Source organism: Molossus molossus, unplaced genomic scaffold, assembly GCF_014108415.1.
Source record: "Molossus molossus isolate mMolMol1 unplaced genomic scaffold, mMolMol1.p scaffold_m16_p_3, whole genome shotgun sequence".
Taxonomy (NCBI): Eukaryota; Metazoa; Chordata; class Mammalia; order Chiroptera; family Molossidae; genus Molossus; species Molossus molossus.
In genome coordinates this window covers 97,004,472-97,025,580 of record NW_023425366.1, presented here as the reverse complement: position 1 = coordinate 97,025,580, position 21,109 = coordinate 97,004,472, and positions in this window count along the sequence as shown.

The window sequence follows — 21,109 nt, the reverse complement described above, 5'->3', positions numbered from 1 at the left end:
GAGAGTAATGCTTGGGGTAAAAGTGGCCAGTGGTTGTGGGGTTGCGACATGTAGAGAGGTCAGAAGCATCGTGGTGGTAGATGTCTAGGTACTGGTGGTCACTGGAGTAGAGGTGGTAGACGTTAGAGAATTGACTATATTTGTGGGAGTGACTGAGCATGTCGTTGTGGGAGTGGAAGTTACCTCAGTCATGACAGACTCTAGACACATCATTGGTTGGGTTAAGTGTGGTTTTCCAGGTAGATGTGGCATAAGAGGTTGTCTGTTATCTGGCCTGTCTGTATAGGAACTGCAGTGAATAATGGTGGTCCTGTTTTCATGAATGTTTGTTGTGTATCTTGGGTAGTTTGTGTTGGGCTGTATTCATAGAGTGTCAATGCAGCCAAAGTAATTGTTTTGTGAGTATTATTGAAGACATGGTTGGAGATGTTAAGGTAATTTCTGTTGTGAGATTTCTTTTTGTAGTGCCACTCATAAGGGTAAAGTTTGTTTTAGCAGAGGTCATTATGTTAAAGAAGTTGTTGATGTACCTAGACCAGTAATTGCTTCAATAGAAGTTGACAGGTCATTGGTCATGGTAAGAGCATGAATAGTGGCATTTGATATTTTTTTGGGGGGGTGGGGGTACGTGCCCCTAGCCACTAGGGCCTAGCGGGAACTGAACCCAGGACTCTCTGGTCCACAGGCTGACACTCCAACCGCTAAGCCAAACCGGCTAGGGCGGCATTTGATATTTTAAATGTACTCATGGTGGAATTCCAAAATGGCGTCAGGATGAATGGAAGCTACACAGATCATTTTCTAAGACCAAACTGGAATTACAACTAAAATAAAGATAAATCATCAGGAAAAACCAACAGAAAGCAACTGAAGAGGACCCATACAATCAAGGACAGAAAAAGGACACCAAATCAAGCCTGGTAGGAACTGCCCTGAGAGGGTGGGCTGGGTCCCCACAGACTGCAGCTGTTTCAGCTGTGAGCAGCTCCCTCAGGGCTAATACCCCAAGCTAGCTCCATGGCACAGACTGCCTGGACAGAGCACCTAAATTAGCTATAGCTGCTCATCTTGGGCTCTGGCAGAGGGAAGGCAGACTAGACTGGAACTGTGTGGAGAGACTCAGGATTTGGAAAGCACTGGGAGTTTTGTGCTGAATCACTCCCTCATAGGACAGTAACCATCTTACTCAAAGAGCCCCTGAGCTCCAGGGGAGAAGCAACAGCCTCTGCCTCCGGAACTTAACACCACCTGGCCAGACCAGAGAAATGCAAATTGAGGCTCATTAACTGCTGGCAAGCATCTCCCCCACCCCCTGGAAATCTTCTTACCCTTAACACCTGAGGGATTTTTTCATTCAGTTGAGGGCTACAGCCCAAGGCTCATCAAGTAACTGAGACAAATAGTCTCCAGGCAAAATGCTAGATGATAACTGAACCTTTCCTGGGCATGCAAATCTACCCAAGAAAGTAACACTTGACAGTGGTGTTGAACATGGGTCCTCCCACATTCATCCAAACCCAGTAAAGAGGGCCACAACCAGCCAAACACCAACACCCACAGGGAAAATTTGTCAGGTTCAAAATCCCACTGAGACAGCCAAAATGGTGAAACAAATAAAAAAATCCCAAATGAAAGAACAAGATAATTCTACAGAAGATGAAATGAATGAAAGGGAATTGAGCAAGATATCAGAGGGAGAGTTCAGAGTAATAATCATGAGTAAGCTCAACAGCATGAGTAAAGATATAGAAGTATTGAAAAACCAACCAATTGGAAATGAAGAATGACATAGCAGAAATAAAGAACACATTGGAAGGAATAACCAGCAGAGTAGAGGAGACTGAGGATTGGATCAGTGAATTAGAAGACAGGGTAGAAAAAAGTGACCCAATCAGAGAAAGAAAAAGAAAAAACAATTAAAAAACAGGGAGACAGCCTAAGAGAACTGTGGGACAATATGAAACGTAAAAACATCTGCATCATAGGAGTTCCAGAAGAACAAGAAAATGAGCAAGTGTTAAAAAATATATTTGAAGACTTCCGGTCAAGATGGAGGCATAGGTAAAAGCGGTATCGCGTCCTCCCACAACCACATCAAAGTTACAACTAAACTACAGAACAACTATCATTCAAAACCGCCTGAAATCAAGCTGAATGGAAGTCCAACAACTACGGTATTAAAGCAGCAGCCACATCCAGACTGGTAGAGGGGCGGAGGCGCCAGGGGTGGCAGCGCGGTATGGACGACCTGGTCCCACATCCACGTGTGGCGGATAAAAATCAGGAGGATGCCTCAGCTGGGAAGGTCCTTCCTGAGGACTGAGGGGTCCCCATCCCACACCAGGTGCCCCGCTCAGGGTTCCAGTGTCAAGAAGAGAAGTCCCCATAACTTCTGGCTGGAAAAACCAGCGGGAACTGAGGCTCAGGGAAGCTGAAGCGGCTGGAGCCACAGGCAGCTCCTTAAAGGGCCCGCGCACAAACTTATCGGACTCTCTCCCTCTAAGCTTGGAGGGGAGGCAGCTCGAGGGGCACCAGAGACATACAGGGAAGAACTGAGCTGTTTGGCACTGGAGCGAGGGCTGGAGAGGGGGCTTTCTCCAGGACAAACATGCTGTCAGAGGCCTTTGTTTCTTTGGTGAGCCCTTCCCTGAGGCGGCAGTCTCCATATCTGGGACTCCAGCAACCTGGCTCACACTGGTAGCCCCGCCCTGGTGACTCCCTGAGGCCCTGTCCCACCCCACCCCCCAACTTTCAGGCCCACCCAAGCTGTTGCCACTTGCTTAACCATAGGATTGGCCTGTCTTGGATCCTGCTTCAGGTTTTTCCTAAATTCTTTCAAACGAGCAGCATCTGGTCTCAGCTAGCCCCATACCTCTTGTTAAGTAATACACTGAAACAAACACAGGGAGGCAGCCAAAATGAGGAGACAAAGAAACAGGTCCCAAATGAAAGAACAGAACAAAACCCCAAGAAAAGAACTAAGTGAAATGGAGATAAGCAACCTAACAGATGCTGAGTTCAAAATACTGCTTATAAGGATGCTCAATGAACTTAGTGAGAACCTCAGTGAACTTAGTGAGGGCCTCAAGAGCATAAAAAGGACCAGTCAGAAATTATGGATGCACAGTCAGAATTGAAGGAGGCATTAACTGAAATAAAGAATAATTTACACAGCTTCAATAGTAGAGTACATAAATCCAAGGAGCAAACCATCGATTTGGAATATAAGGAAGCAAAAAATGCCCAATCAGAACAGCAAAAAGAAAACAGAATTTAAAAAAAAAATGAGGATAGTGTAAGGATCCTCTGGGACAACATTCGCATCTTGGGGGTGCCAGAAGGAGAAGAGAGAGAACAAGAAATCGAAAACCTGTTTGAAACAATAATGGCAGAAAACTTTCCTAACTTGGTGAAGGAAACAGACATACAAGTCCAGGAAGTACAGAGAGTCCCAAACAAGATGAACCCCAAGAGGCCCACACCAAGACACATCATCATCAAAATGCAAAAGGTTCAAGACAAAGAGAGAATCTTAAAAGCAGCAAGAGAAAGGCAGCTAGTTTCCTACAAGGGAGTTCCCATAAGGCTGTCAGCTGATTTCTCAAAATAAACTTTGCAGGCCAGAAGGGAGTGGCAAGAAATATTCAGAGTGATGAAAAGCAAGATCCTACAACCAAGATTACTCTATCCTGCAAAGCTGTCATTTAGAATCGATGGCCATATAAAGACTTTCCTAGACAAGAAAAAGTTAAAGGAGTTCATCACCACCAAACCGTTATTATATGAAATGATGAAGGGTCTTTTTGAAGAAAAAAATAAAATATATGAACAAACAAAATGACAATGAATACATACATATATATCGACAATGGAATCTACAAACAAAATGAACAGGTAGAACAGAAACATTCTCATAGATACAGAGAACATTTTGTTGGTTGCCAGATGGGAGGGCAGTTGGGGGAATGGGTGAAAAAGGTGAAGAGATTAAGAAATACAAATTTATTGCTAGACTGACAAACCTCAAAGGGAAGGGGTTTGGGGGGTTGCAGTTTGCCCCTGGCACTGGTTGGTGTCATGTGGGTGGCAGCCAGTCGATGTGTCTCTCTCACATTGATGTTTCTCTTTCTCTCTCTTCCCCTCTCTCTCCCTCTCGCTCTATCTAAAGATGAATGCAAAAATGTCCTCAGGGGAGGATAAAAAAATTTTTTTCATCATGACCAAGTGGGACTGGTCATGGGATCAGCCCAGGGATACACGGCTGGTACAAATCAATAAATGTGATACACTACATAAGCAAAATGAAAGATAAAAATCATATGATCATATCAATAGATGCTGAAAAAGCATTCGACAAAATCCAGCACCCATTTCTGATAAAAACGCTCAGCAATGTGGGAACAGAGGGATCATGTCTCGACATAATAAAGGCCATATATGAAAAACCTATAGCCAACATCATACTCAATGGGCAAAAACTTAAAGCATTTCCTGTAAGAACAGGAACAAAACAGGGATGCCCACTTGCTCCACTCTTATTTAACATAGAACTGTAAGTCTTAGCCACAGCAATTAGACAAGAACGAAAAATAAAAAGGATCCAAATTGGAAAGGAAGAAGTGAAACTGTCATTATTTGCAAATTACATGATATTGTACATAGAAAACCATAAAGCCTCCATCAAAAATCTACTAGATTTGCCCTGGCCAGTTTGGCTCAGCGGTTGGAGCGTCGGCCTGCAGTCCAGAGAGACCCAGGTTCAGTTCCCACTTAAGGCGCGTACCTCGGTTGCAGTTTGTCCCCGGCCCTGGTTGGTCGAGCGGGTGGCAGCCCCTCGATGTGTCCCTTTCCCGTTGTTTCTCTCTCTCTCTTCCTCTCTCTCCCTCCCACTCTGTCTGAACAAAAAATGGAAAAATGTCCTTGGGTGAGGATAAATAAAAAATTTTTTTAAATCTACTAGATTAAATAAATGAATATGGCAAGGTAACAGGATACAAAATTAACATCAAGAAATCTGCCCTGGCCAGTTTGGCTCAGCGGTTAGAGCGTTGGCCTGCGGTCCGGAGAGACCCGGGTTCGGTTCCCGCTAAGGGCACATACTTCGGTTGCAGTTTGTCCCCGGCCCTGGTTGGTCGTGTGGGTGGCAGCCACTCGATGTGTCCCTTCACGTCGATGTTTCTCTCTCTCTCCCTTCCTCTCTCTCCCTCCCACTCTATCTGTACAAAAAAATGGAAAAATATCCTCGGGTGAGGATAAAAAAATAAAAAAGAAATCAATGGCATTTGTATACACCAATAATAAACTCACAGAAAGAGAAACTAAAAAAATAATACCATTTACCACTGCAGCAAAAAAATTAAGATACCTAGTAGTAAACTTAACCAAAGAACTAAAGAGCCTATTTGCTGAAAACTACAGGACATTGGAAAAAGAACTAGAGGAAAATATAAAAAAATAGAAGTATATATTTTGTTCATGGATTAGAAAAATTAACATTAAAATGTCCATACTACCCAAAACAATCTAGAGATTCAATGCAATCCCCATTAAAATACCAATGACCTATTTCACAGAACTAGAACAAAAACTTCAAACTATTATATGGAACCCAAAATAACCCCAAATAGCCACAGCAATCTTGAAAAAGAAGAACAATGTAGGAAGGATCACAATACCGGATATCATGTTATACTACAAAGCCACTGTGATCAAAGCTTGGTACTGGCACAAGAACAGGCATATAGATCAGTGGAACAGAACAGAGAACCCAGAAATGGACCCAAGACATTATGCTCAATTAATATTTGACAAATGTGGCAAGAGCATACAATGGAGTAAAGACAGCCTCTTTAATAAATGGTGTTGGGCCCAGCTGGTGTGGCTCAGTGGTTGAGCATCGACCCTGCACCAAGAGTTTGCCAGTTCAATGCCCAGTCAGGGCACATGCCCAGGTTGTGGGCCAAATCCCCAGTAGGAGGCATGCAGGAGGTGGCCAGTCTATGTTCTCTATCATCAGTGTTTCTATCTCTCTCTCCCTCTCTCCCTTCCTCTCTCTCTAAAATGAATTTTAAAAATTCTGAAATAAATAATTAAAAAGTAATAAATGGTATTCAGAAAATTGGACAGCTACATGCAAAAAAATGAAACCAGACCACCAAACTTACACCATACACAAGAATAAACTCAAAATGGATGAAAGACTTAAATATGACACATGAATCCATAAAAATCCTAGAAGAAAATGAAGGCAACAAAATTTCAAACATCACACACGCAGCAGAATTTTTACTGATACAATGCCTAAGGCAAGAGAAACAAAGAAAAAATAATAATACATGGGACTACCTCAAACTAAAAAGCTTCTGCACAGCAAAAGAAACAACCAACAAAATGGAAAGGGAACCCACTATATGGGAGAGCATAATTGCCAATGATACATCAGATAAGGGGTTAATTTCCAAAATATATAGAGTACTCATATAACTCAACAAAAGGAAGACAAAGAACCCAATTAAAAAATGGGCAGAGGAACTGAATAGACACCTCTCCAAACAGGACATACAAATGGCTAAGAGATATTTAAAAAATGCTCAACATCACTAATAGTCAGAGATATGCAAATTAAAACAATTATGAGGTATCATCTCACACCTGCCAAAATGGCTGCCATCAACAAATCAAACAACAAGTGTTGGTGAGGGTGTGGAGAAAAGGGGACTCTAGTACACTGCTGGTGGCAATGCAGACTGGTCAGCCACTATGGAAAACAATATGGTGTTTCCTCAAAAAATTAAAAATTGAACTGCCATTTGACCCAGTGATCCCACTTCTAGGAATATATCCTAAGAAGCCTGAAACACCATTCAGAAAGAATATATGTACCCCTATGTTCATAGCAGCTCTATTTACAATTGCCAAGATCTGGAAACAGCCCAGTTGTCCATCAATAGATGAGTAAATTTTAAAAAGCTGTGGTACATTTACACAATAGAATACTATGTAGCTGTAAGAAAGAAAGATCTCTTATTTTTTGAGATGACATGGAGGAACCTGGAGAGTATTATGCTAAGCGAAGTAAGACAATCACAGAAAGACAAATACCACATGATCTCACTTATTTGTGGAATATAATGAACAAAAATGTTGATGAACAAAATAGACCCAAAGACATTGAAAGGAGTATGGTTCAGACTGACAAACTTCAGAGAAGGGGGTAGGGGGAGTGATGAGATAAACCAAAGAATTTATATGCATGTATGCGTAACCAATGGACATAGACAACAATGTTTGTGGCGGGGGCGGGGAGGGATGTGGAATAGGAAGGTAGAAAGGAGGGTGCCTGGGGGGGGAAAGGAGAAACATAATGAAGTAAACAAAAATAAATAAATTAATTTTTTTTAATTAATTTAAAAATAAATAAATATACTCATGGTGCTGGGAATTGAAGATGTGACAGTAATGAAGGTACTGCTGATGGTGAGTAGGAAGTTTTTATCAGTTACTGTTGTTGATTGTGTTTTTGTAGTAATTAGAGAAGGTGTAGTCACAGAGACAGAAGTGATTACTGGGGTAGGAGATTTGGTTGTATGAACACATGCGGTGGTCGGGATAGTCCTTGTTGTGGTACAAATCATAGAAATCAGAGTATTGAGGGTTGTGAGTGTGGTTGGAAAGGAGGAAGAGGGTGGGGCTGTGATTGTGGTGGTTTTCTCAGGAGTGGTGATGGTGGGAGAAGGGGTTATGGCTGAGGTGACTCTTTCAGTAGCAGCCTTGGGGTGAGCACTTGTGATGGTTCTCCCTGGCTTCCCTGTCACAGCTGTAGCAGGGAAAGAACTGGTGAAGGACACTTTGGTCATTGTCATGCATCTAGTGGTGGGGTAAGTGGTGGTGGTGATTAAAAATGTGGTTGGAGCCCAGCCGGTGTGGCTCAGTGGTTGAGCATCGACCCATGCACTGAGAGGTTGGTGGTTCAATGCCTGGTCAGGGCACATGCCCAGGTTATGGGTCAAATCCCCAGTGTGGGGCATGCAGGAGGTGGCCAATTGATGTTCTCTCTCATTGATGTTTCTATCTCTCTCTCCCTCTTCCTTCCTCTCTCTCTAAAATCAATAAAGAAAAAAAAAATTTTTTTAATGTTGTTGGAATGATGCTTTCTCTAGTGCCTGCACAGACAATTATGGTAGGTGGAGTGGCTTCCACCTTGATGACACTTGGATGTTGAAATTGTTGAGGTGTTGGAATTGATTGGAGATTTGAGCAATGTTTCAGAAATGGATTTAAAGTGGAGAGAGGTAGGGAGAATCATAGGTATGTTTTCTCTACTGCTGGGAGTGGGAGAAGCAGTTTTGGGGGTGGTGAGCAGCCACCCAGTTGTACCTTTGGATTGTGGGGAGCTGTTAAAAGCAATATTGGCTGTTTCTTCAATGGGTAAAAGTGCATTAGAAGTGGATGTGGCCATGGGTGAAGTTCCTGCATTGGCAGTACAGACTAATTCATTTAAAGGTCATTTTGTCACCATAATACCACATAGGTTACTCACTACCCAGTTTTCCAGATATGTGTCATAGAAGACAGGAAGTGCTATCACTTAGACTCCCGTCAGAGGCACTTTAGGGCTAGGGACTTTCAGGTTTTGAAGGCCTGCTGCTCCCCAGGGCAGTCTCTCCAAGGGAAGGGGGTGGGGGCACCCTCAGTACCTTGCCAGCCTCATCTGAGTGCCTAACTTCTAGCCCTGGATTTGCCACATGCAGGCTCAGCAGAGGATCCTGCCTCCTCCTCTCACCACTCCCACACATTCCTCCTCACACCCCACCTTTCCATTACTCTGCTTCCTCCACCCTTCTCTACCTGCCACCTGCTACCAGGACGTCCTTGTCCCTGCTGGCTGTTTGCCTCTACTCTTTGGCCCCTCTCTACTCCTCTCCCTGTGACTCAGTGCTGCCTCTGCTCTTCAGGAGAGAGAGAGAACCCAGCCAAAGAGGGGCTGGGGTGGGGACACATTCTCGGGGCAGGGAGATGAGGCGTCAGAGAGGGGAAGGCTGCATAAAAAATAGCAAAGGAGCCCTGGCCGGTTTGGCTCAGCAGTTGGAGCGTCGGCCTGCGGTCCAGAGAGACCCGGGTTCAGTTCCTAAGGGCGCATACCTTGGTTGCAGTTTGTCCCCGGCCCTGGTTGGTCATGCAGGTGGCAGCCACTTGATGTGTCCCTTTCACATCGATGTTTCTCTCTCTCTCTCTCTCTCTCCCTCTCTCTCCCTCCCACTCTATCTGAACAAAAAATGGAAAAATGTCCTCGGATGAGGATAAAAGAAAATAGCAAAGGGAAGACCAGAGAATGAAGCTCAGACTCTATTGAAATTGAAGGACAAGGAGAGAGGACCACACAGGCTGAGGTAAAGGACAGAGAAGGACACTTAAGAAAGAAATACCTCAGCATACAGGCATGAGTCTGGAGACCTTAAGGTTCACTTGTGAGTGTTAATAATAAAAATAGGCATACTTTCTATTACCTACTCTATTTCAGCCACTGAGTAAATAAGTTTACAAACATGAACCCCTCACTCTATAAATATCATTAATCTCATTTTACAGGTGGTAACAGTGAGGGTCAGAGGTCTCCCAGTGCTGGGGGTGAGTGTCAGGGAAGACTCACACAGCCACAGCATTGGCAAACAGGAAGTGCTTAGAACACCTGTCCACTCAGGGTAGTTTCCTCATCCCCTCAGACCCAAGCTCTGAGAGCTGAGGTTTCTGCCTCCATGCTTTGGCCCACCTCTCAGCCTAGCATAGGGGAGATTATGAAGATTCCTGGGCTAGAGCCCTTACAGCTAGGAGGTAGCCCTGGAAGTAAGTGAAAGGGCGGACCATGGGCCTCCGGATCTGGAAGACCCCAGGAGGCACGGGGGGGGGGGGTAATTGCAGAGGAATTGGGAGTTCCTGAGGGGTAGGGAAAAAAAGACCTAGGACCCCACACCAGCTGATCTCAGACCCACCCTTTGAGGACAAAGCAGACTTTAGGATCCCTCAACCCGGCCCTGCCAACGACAGCTGTACCCAGAAACATGAGCCCATTGGGGCTGGGACAGTTGGAGGCAGAGTTGAAGGAGGGGGCACCTGGGGCAAGGGGGGGACTCACAGGAGGGTGGCAGGAGTAGAAGCAAAGGGAAGGACAGAGTACAGGGTGGATGGAGCACCAGGCCTGGGGAAGGAATCAACAGAAGAGAGGATCTCAGAAAACTAAGTCAAAGTGGGAAGAGCACTTTTTCCACCCTCCTGATTTGAGCACAGACCCCCCCCCACCACCACCACAACCTGCTGGTGGAGAGCAGTACCTGTAGGACCCAACTTCCCTCAGTTCTCCTTGCAGGTGAGCTCTGAGGGACCCTTCCTCAACCTCCCCTTAGACCTCAGACATGTCCCCCAACATGTCTGCCCTGGAACATTAGGAAGGTCTCTCCAGCCCTCCCACACCACCTTACCCCCTTACCTGTGGCCCCCAAGGAGGCCCTGAGCATCCATAGGAGGCTGAGGAGCCCAAGTAGCTGCATGTGGTGGGGACTGGGGGCAGAGCAGGAGCCAACTCAAAGGACAACAGCAGGGAGGCAGCCACAATGTACACAGCAGCACCCAGCTGAAATCGTGGTTGTTTGCCCTGCTAAGCGTAGGGGCTGAGTATATAGTCTCTTCCTTCACTTTTGCACCGCCCTGCCTCACCCCATTCTCTCCTCTCGCTATATTTAACTTTATTGTTGTGGGAAAGGACATGGAGAAGATAAGACAAGCCCAGGAGTTGTCAGATGGGAAAAGTTGCTGGTGGCCCAACACACACCCTCCCCACACCTCTGCTTGGCTAGCGCACTTAGAGCGATTCATAGGACACTGCCTTTCTCTTCCCCTGACCCCCACCAAGAACTAGCAAAACTGGGTGGAGAAAACACTTGACCAAGACCTTGAACTCTGCGGTCTGGAGCTGCAGGCTCTCACAGCTTCTCCTTAGTTTCAGCTCCAGCTGCAGAGGAAGAAGGTGGAACCTCACTCTTCTTCACTCCTACTGCCACTCGCTCTTCCCTCTCTCCATCCTACCATTAGCAGGACTCTGGTGCTGTGACCCCACAGCCAAAGCCATGGAGGCGATGCAAAATCCAACCAGAAGTCACTTTAGTCTCTAAAGATTTGGCCTGGGTCCCAGAAAAGGAAATATAGATGGCCAAGGGGGGGGGGGGGGCGGGATTACTAGTTTTGACCCAGCCTGTTCACAATCAGTGTTGGGAAAGGCGTGAAGAATAAGCACTCTTACTCAGTCGGTGGGAGTATAAGTGGGTTGAGCTGCTTTAAAAAGGCAATTTGAGCCCTGGCCAGTTTGGCTCAGCGGTTAGAGCGTCGGCCTGCGGTCCCGAGAGACCCGGGTTCGGTTCCCGCTAAGGGCACATACTTCGGTTGCAGTTTGTCCCCGGCCCTGGTTGGTCGTGCGGGTAGCAGCCACTCGATGTGTCCCTTCACGTCGATGTTTCTCTCTCTCTCTTCCTTCCTCTCTCTCCCTCCCACTCTGTCTGTGCAAAAAAATGGAAAAGTGTCCTCAGGTGAGGATAAAAAAAAAAAAAAAAAAAAAAAAAAAAAATAAAAAGGCAATTTGATGGCATCTAATAAAATTTTAAATGCACACTCAAGGACTCAGTAATTCTACCATTCCATCTCTGTGTTCAAGAAACACTTCAAGGAGGCATTCATGAGGATATTTATTGCCATCAGTGTATTGTAATTCCATAGAAATTAGAAACAACCCGGATAACCCTAGTAGGAAACTAGAATGACTGCGAAATAGTCACACCATGCTTGAATCAAAAAGAGTGGTGTCATCATGAGAAGACTCTCGGATGTCTTGTTTAGTGAAACCAGTACACTCAGTTTTGTTAAAATACACGTATATATTTCCTATAAATACATACACACACACATACGTGTGTAAGTGCATTCAAAATTTGGAAAGAGGCTCACCTACTCCAATAACGGGTAAAGTTAGCTCAGAAAAGCATTAAGGAACTAAGGTTGGGAATGATAGGGAACTTAGGTTCTATCTGTAATGTTTGACAAAATCTTGACAAGGATTTTCTCATTGAACAGACTCTAGCCAGGATCCTCCGAGCCCTCTACTCAACTAAGCTCAAACTTGGCCTATAAAGACTTGAACAGCCCTGGCTGGTTTTGCTCAGCGGTTAGAGCTCAGCCCGTGGACCAAAAAGTTGCGGGTTCAATTCCAGTCAAGGGCATGTACCTCAGTTGTGGTTCAGTCCCCAGCCCTGGTGGCTGGGTCATGCAGAAGGCAACCAATAAGTGTATCTCTCTCACAGCGATGTTTCCCCCTCCCCCCCCCATGTGAAGATAAATGGAAAAATATCCTCGGGTGAGGATTAAAAAAAAAGAAGAAGAAGACTTGAACAAACACTAACATAGTTTCTAACAGCTCAAGACCACATCCCTAGGATGACCCTAACCCTCCTTAAAGTGCCTGCCTAAGAAAACTCAGAGCTGCCACAATAACTGTTCCAGCCAACACCTGATGAGAGGGCTCCTGTCCCAGCTTACCGAGAGAGTAGGAGCCTCACTTTGATAAACATCACTTAGCAAACCCAGATGAGTTTCACATGGACAAAGCCCCACTTCCCCTTTTTGTAACTTTTCACTTTCCCAACTCTACTGAGCCCCTGCTTGCCTTCCTCTCTATTCCCTCACTCCCCCTGTAAAATGCCCAGTTACCTCTGTGTAAATCGGAGTGGAGTTCAATTCATGCTGACTCTTTTCCTTATTGCAATAATATATTACTGATTAAAAAAATCTGTCCTTACCACTTTAACTAGTGTCTGGCTTTATATATCTTTAACATCTTGGAGGCTATATTATCTGTCTGAGGGTAATTAAAAATTAATTTAGAGGGAGATTTTAAGAAGATGGTGGGGTAGGACACACAGGCAATCTATCCCCCCACCTAGACAACAATTGCACTGGCAGAAAACTGTCTGATGTAACTGTTTTGGAATTCTAGAGTCTGTTGAAAGCTTGAAACTTCCAGGGGAAGACCTAGACAATAAATTGCAGTTAATTTTGGTCAGTTTCAGCTTTGAGCACAGTAGCAGCTACCCATCCCACACTTTCAGCCACATGGCAGGGAGCTGTGCAGGTGTTCCTGGAACCGCTTGCCCACAGTTTGTGGGAGCTAGGGTAGGCAAAAAGGACCATGTATTCCAAACAATCTATACTCTAATTACTAACTGCTGTTACTGATCACAAAGGTGCAGGAAAAGAGGCAGACAGCCATTGTTACTGCACTTCTCCCAATTCTTGCAAGGGCTGGTGCCTTTTTCTCCTTGCTTTGTTTTCTGCTTTTACCTCTTTTAGGAGTAAGAAATCTAAGACTAGGACATTAAAAAACAACTGCATTATTGTTGGGGGGGGGGGGGGAGGAAGAAGGGGATGCATGTCCAGGATCAGAAAAGGCTTGGGAAGACTTTAGTTTATATTTCATGCTGCCTTGAAACAGAGACAGCCTTCAATAATAATACTTAATAATAATAATAATAATAATAATAATAATAATAAAAAACAGCAAACTCTGGGGCAGAAAGAGAATCTGACTTCCAGAGTTACTACACTATTAGGTTCAAATGTTTAGTGTTCAACAACAACAAAAATCCCAAGGCATGCAAAGATACAGAAAAGTATGGTCCATTCAAAGAAAAATATATAAATCAATAGAAACTATCCCTGAAGAAGGAAGAGACAGACAGAGTCAAGAAGATGGTGCATGAACAAAATGGAAATAGCAATAAATAGATAGAAAACATAAAAAGGATCCAAAAACAAATTCTGAAACTGAAAAGCACAATAATTGAAATGAAAATTTCACTAGAGGACTTCAAAGGCATATTTGAGCAGGCAAATGAATCTACAAACTTGAAGATAGGACAAGGGGAATCACTGCGTCTGAAAAACAGAAAGAAAAAAGTGTTAAGAAAAATGTAAAAAGACAAAAGGACCTGAGGGACATCACCAACCAGACCAATATCACATTGTGGGAGTCTCAGGAGAAGAGAAGTTCAGAGAGAATATATGAAGAAATACTGACTAAAACTTCTCAAATTTGATGAAAGATGTGAATATAAACATCCAAGATGCTCAACAAACTCCAAATAAGATGAACTCAAAGAGACTTAAGACACATTGTGATCAAACTTTCAAAAGACAAAGACAAAGTAAGAATCTTGAAAGCAGCAAGAGAGAAGCAAAATGTCACGAACACAAAACCCTCAATAAGATTACTGACAGATTTCTCATCAGAAACTTTGGAAGCTGGGAAAAAGTAGGCTCTTATGTTCAAAGTGCTTAAAATAAAAGAACTTTGGTGTCATGTCCAAGAATTTGCTAAAACTCGTATGGAATCTCAAAGGATTCTGAATAGTCAAATCAATCTTGAAAATGAAGAGCAAAACTGGGGACTCACACTTCCTGGTTTCAAAACTTATTAGAAATCTACAATAATCTTGTGTGGTCAAGTTGGACAAAGTGGACAAAGGAATGAAAAGACAAACCATCTAGATGAGGTGGAGCCCAGAGCCAGACAGCAACACCGCAGATACAGCCCAGAGGAGGGAGCTGATGGAGAACCAGGCCATTCTTGGGGTCCTCCCTTTTGATTTATTAACAAATTTGACTGGTTTGTGAAGCATTAAAATATTGGTTTTTGAAATTTTTTCTTGTTTTTTCAGGGGAGTTTCTGTGAGACTAGGGCTATATGGTCAAGCACAAAATTTGAGCAGTGCTAAGGATACAGGCATAAATAGACCCTTGTTGTAAAGGACATCAGACTCCTGGGAAGATGGATCCTAGTCCACCTTCAGGCTCCCTGATTCCTTCCCAACTATCGTTTCAATTTCATTTCCCTCGGCTGCCCAAACTTCCTCTGTTCCAACCAACAGGCTTCTTTCCCTCAGGCTTTTCTACTTCTGGGCCTTTGCCTGAGGTATTTCCTATACCAGGAATGTCTTCACCATCTCCTTTTCTCTTTCTGTCTATAAAACTCCTACTCATCATTTACCACTTTGCTCCTTTATCTCCTGTAGGAATGGGGGTTTGGTGGAGGAATAAAATGTAACATTGAAGTATATATTCTCATGGCCTGGCCAGGCAAGGACCAAAGTGCCCATGAAAATAAATAAGGTATGCATGATGGGTTGGAACGCTGCCAGCTGCCTGAGAGAGTGTCAATCAAGGTATGCATAATGGGTTGGAATGCCACCCTGAAAGTGCTAATGGGATTATAGCCTGCCCAGCTTTCAGGCCCACCCAAGCTGTTTCCAGTGGCTTTACCATAGGAATGGCCTGTTTTGGCTCCTGTTTCAGATTTTCCTAAATTATCTTTTTAAAAAAGGCAGCATCTGGCCTCAGTGAGCTCCATACCTCTCACTAAGTGGTCCCAAACCCGGCACTAGGAGCAGTCAGCCTTGGTTCACAACTTGGCTTTGCCTAGGTACCTCCAAGCCCAGCGCTAGAAGCAGCCATCTGCAGATTGCTTTGTAGCTTATGCTTGATGGCCCTGAGTAGAACACAGGCAGTGGCTGACCTTGCCCCAAAGCCAGCACACCCAGTGGACAGCCTCAGACCACATTGAAGCACCACCACCCAACCACCTCCACTGACCCGTCCCGCAGGAGAGCAACGAGGACTCTAGAGGGGGAGTGAGGATGAGGAGGGACACGAGAAATGGAGACAAGACAGGGTTCTGATCAAGTCTAGTTTATTCAGGGGAAATCCACACAATATCTCGGGGAAGAAGCAGAAAAACAAGATCATTTGTTGCCAAGCGATAAGTTATTGAGTAACCACCCCGAAGCAATTTCAAGTAAATATCACGGGTGGAACAAAAGATCAGCAAAGACTGGCTTGTTGAGTAAATGGTTCAAAATGCAGAGATAAAGCAGAGATATCCTGCCTTGGGGCAGGAGATGGCAGAGCAGATTTTAACAAAATGGATGCCATGCAAAAAGTCTCCCACACTCCACAAGTGACACACTCAAGGAATAGACTCAGTGGGTAGCAGAGCCCTGCTGATGTTAGTCTTGCTCTGTGTGGTGGGCCCCTGCACAGCTGGTCCTCCAAGGTAGTCAGAGGTCAGTAGTCAGTGGGCACAGCCAGTCCTTGCAGCTGATCAGACTGAGTAAATTCCTCCCATTGATGTGGCAGCAGCAATCAAGACTCAATTATAACAGAAGGTTGTACAGTCCACACAAGGGGTACACCTCGAGGGCACAGCTAAGGTGATCAGGGAGGCTGTGCCACTGGACCCTATAGGACACCTACTATAATAGGCCACCCTAGGAAATCTAGGAGACATAGCAACTCTACCTAACACACAGAAACAAACACAGAGAGGCAGCCAAAATAAGAAGACAAAGAAACATGTCCCAAACAAAAGAAAAGAACAAAATTCCAGAAAAAGAACTAAATGAAATGAAGAAAAGCAATCTAACAGATGCAGAGTCCAAAACACTGGTTATAAAGAACTTAGTGAGGGCCTCAAGAGCATGAAAAAGGGCCAGTCAGAAATGAGGAAGGCACTAACTGAAATAAACAATAATTTACAGGGAATCAATAGTAGAGTAGGTAAAGCCAAGAAGCAAACCATCGATTTGGAATATAAGGAAGCAAAAACACCCAATCAGAACAGCAAAAAGAAAAAAGAATTTAAAAAATGAGGATAGTGTAAAGAGCCTCTGGGACAACATCAAGTGTACCAACATTCACATCATGGGGGTGCCAGAAGGATAAGAGAGAGAGAGAGAGAGAGAGAGAGAGAGAGCAAGAAATTGAAAACCTATTTGAAAAATAATGACAGACACCCAGCCAGTGTGTGTCAGTGGTTGAGAGTGTCAACTCATGCACCAAGAGGTCACCAGTTCCATTCTCGGTCAGAGCACATGCCCAGGTTGTGGGCCCAATCCCCAATGTGGGGCATGTGGAAGGCGGCCAATCGATGTTTCTCTCTCTCTCTCCTTCTCCCTTCCTCTCTCTCTAAAATCAATTATGAAAACAAATTTTTTTTTTGTCCTCACCCTAGGACATTTCTTCAATTTTTTGTTCAGATAGAGTGGGAGAGAGAGCGAGAAACATCGATGTGAAAGGGACACATTGAGTGACTGCCACCCACACAACCCATCCAGGGCCGGGGACAAACTGCAACCGAGGTACGTGCCCTTAGTGGGAACCGAACCCAGGTCTCTCTGGACAGCAGGCTGAAGCTCTAACCGCTGAGCCAAACCAACCAGGGCCGAAAAAAAAAATTTTAATAAAATAAAAAATAATGACAGAAAACTTCCCTAACTTGGTGAAGGAAACAGACATACAAATCCAGGAAGCACAGAGTTCCAAACAAGATGAACCCAAAGACGTCCACACCAAGACACATCATCATCAAAATGCAAAAGGTTCAAGACAAGGACAGAATCTTAAAAGCAGCAAGAGAAAAGAAGTTAGTTACCTACAAGGGAGCTCCCATTAGAATGTCAGCTGATTTCTCAAAAGAAACTTTGCAGGCCAGAAGTGGGTGGCAAGAAATATTTAAAGTAATGAAAAGCAAGGACCTGCAACCAAGATTACTCTATCCTGCAAAGCTATCATTTAGAATCGATGGCCATAGCCCCGGCCGGTTTGGCTCAGAGGTTACAGCATCAGCTGCAGTTCAGAGAGACCTGGGTTCAGTTCCTGCTAAGGGCACGTACCTTGGTTGCAGTTTGTCCCCAGCCCTGGTTGGGTCGTGTGGGTGGCAGCCACTCGATGTGTCGCTTTCACATCGATGTTTCTCTCTCTCTCTCTCTTTCCCTCTCCCTCTATCTGAACAAAGTATCGAAAAATGTCCTCGGGTGAGGATAAAAAAAAAAAAAAAAAAAAAATTGATGGCCATATAAAGAGTTTCCCAGACAAGAAAACGCTAAAGGAGTTCATCATCACTGAACCAGTATTATATAAAATGTTGAAGGGTCTTCTTAAAGAAAAAGATAAAAAATATTTACAATAAAATGGCAATAAATACATATCTATCAACAACTGAATCTACAAACAAAATTAACAAACAACAGAAACAGGCTCCTAGATACAGAGAACTTTTTGTAGGTTGCCAGATGTGGAGAGGGTTGTGGAAATGGGTGAAAAGGATGAAGGGATTAAGAAGTACAAATTGGGCCCTGGCCGGTTTGGCTCAGCGGTTGGAGCGTCAGCCTGCGGTCCGGAGAGACCCGGGTTCGGTTCCCGCTAAGGGCACGTACTTCGGTTGCAGTTTGTCCCCGGCCCTGGTTGGTCGTGTGGGTGGCAGCCACTCGATGTGTCCCTTTCACATCGATGTTTCTCTCTCTCTTCCTCTCTCTCCCTCCCACTCTATCTGTACAAAAAATGGAAAAATGTCCTCGGGTGAGGATTAAAAAAAAAAAAAAAAAGAAGTACAAATTGGTTGTTAGACTAACAAACCTCAAAGGGAAGGGGGCAGGAGTGGCGGGAAGAGATTAGCCAAAGAACTTCTATACATATATGCTTAATCAATGGACACAGACAATAGTGTGGAGAAGGCAGGAGGGGAGTGGGAGTGAGGAGGAGGAAATTAATGAGGGAAAAAGGTCAGGGGGACATCTATAATACTTTCAACAATAAAGATAAGTTCTTAAAAATAAAATAAAAAATAGATACACATTAAAAAAATTGTTTTAACTCTGAAATGGAAACATAATCTGCATGGTCTCCATCCTCACAATCCCAGGACAAAGGCAGGCTGAGGACACACCTGCGGCCTATGAGCACAATCTCCCAGAACTGCTTGCAGCTGTAGAACCCTGGCCTCCTTCTGCAACACCTACCTCACAGGCACAGGGCTTGCATGCCCTAGAACCCCATGCAGTCTTGCAGAATCATCTGACTGGACAGACATTCACTGACCCCTCCCTGACCCAGGGTCTGGGGAAGCACATGAGGGGCTCCAGGAGTAGGAGCATACCCTCCTCGGATTACAACGCACCCACTCCTCCATATCCCCCCATACCCTCTACTGGCCCTGCCTGCCCTTCTTCCCATCTCCACAGGCCTAAGGAGTGGAGAGGGGGTGCTGACATAAACGTCTGCATCCTATTCCTGCCCCAAATTTTCTAGCATCTTTGGAAACTTCACTTCCCTTTTCCTCTCCTATTGGCTGACTTTCCATAATCCCCACCCCCACTCCACCCATGAAAGAAATAAAGTTCTGCCCTGGCCAGTTTGGCTCAGCGGTTAGAGCGTCGGCCTGCGGTCCGGAGAGACCCGGGTTCGGTTCCCGCTAAGGGCACGTACTTCGGTTGCAGTTTGTCCCCGGCCCTGGTTGGTCGAGCGGCTGGCAGCCACTCGATGTGTCCCTTCACGTCGATGTTTTTCTCTTTCTCTCCCTTCCTCTCTCTCCCTCCCACTCTATCTGTACAAAAAATGGAAAAATATCCTTGGATGAGGATAAAAAAAAGAAAGAAAGAAAAGAAATAAAGTTTTGACTGGCTTGAAAACGCTCCACAACCTGCCTTGCCCTTACCTCCCATGGATTCCTCACAGGTACTGCCTTGCTGATTCTATCCCAAGCAGGCAGTAACTGCCCTTGTCCTTGCTCTCCACTGCAGGCCCCACAGACACATCTGGACACCTTTTCTGACTCAATCCACTTACCACCACCCAGATGAATATAAGATCTGCCTCCCTGAGAGATTCCAGCCCACCATGGGTATCCTGTCCTTGACTCCAGAAGCAGGTCCAGACTGAGTTCAGCACTGACCTCTCTGATGCAATCCCTGCTGGGTCAGCACCTAGAACATGACCTGTCCTTTCATCTTCTAAACTATCTAAGGTATCACTTGTTCATAATAAACCTGGGCTAGAAGCTGTCCCACCCTGCCTTTCCTATCTTCATAGTACAGGCCTAGCGATTCCTGATTAGAGAAGTCAGATGAGGCTATGGCACAGCCCTTTTTGGAAAGTGACAGGGAGACAAGTCCCCATCACTGCAGGCCAAAAATCTCCACAGCCTTAGTCCTGGAACATGCCTCTGCTCATTCATTTATAGTTGATTTTTATCATCTAATAATTCATAAATACCACGCTAGGAAACCTGCCTCCGATCCTTTTCTCCCGTAGCTACACTGACTGTCCATTTTTCTTCCCCCTATCTCCACCCACAGCCCTAATGACTGGGGCATGGTCAGACCACAAGGGAGCCCTCAACCAGTGAGTCCAAGACGCTAAAGGCCGGATGCAGGAAACCTCGGTGTCTTTGCGGGGGATTTGAGGTGCCTGAAGAGTGGAGCGCGGAAAGCCAGGACCAGATGACCAGGGGTTAATCTCCGCTGCCCTTTCCAGTCTCCGAGGCCGGAGCGTCTGTCTTTGGCGCCACCTGGCGGCCGCCGCCCTCAAGCAGAGACAGGACTAGACAACAAGGGCGCCCAGCTTGGAGAACTGGGACAGCACAGCCCAGGGAAGAAAGCACATCTTTGGATTCGGGCGGATCTCACGACATTCGCGAGACCATAGACCCGGTGCCCTCCGCCGCTCACGGCTGCAGACGCAGGCCCTGACGCTGCAGGGTACTAGGCTGCGAAATAAGCGTGCGCGCGCGCCCCACACCACCGCGCGCGCGCACGCACGCCTGGACATTTGCCGGCACCGGCTGGTCCTCTAAGCCTCCGGCCGCGGGCTCTCGAGCCGGTCACACGGAGAGAGGGCAACTTCGCGCGGGTTGTTACACGAGCACCGCCTCACACTCTTCCGCCCTCACCTCGAGCGTGAAACGCCGCCGAGGTCTCCCTTTCCGTGGGTGACCCCCTGGAGGGCGGGACGTGGTGGTCCGTGGGGCTCCGACCCCTCCGAGCATTCTGGGGGCGCCTAGGCCAGGCCGCTCCCACCTGCCCGCCGCGGCGGCCAATGAGAGCCTGGCCTAGTGATGTCATGCTCCTACCAGACCCTGGTGACGAAAGTCCGAAGTCACCCGTCAGGGAACCAGCGCAAATCCACCCGCGGGGGTCCCGGAAGTTTCCACTGCGGCGGCGGAGTGCGGCCTCGCACCGCA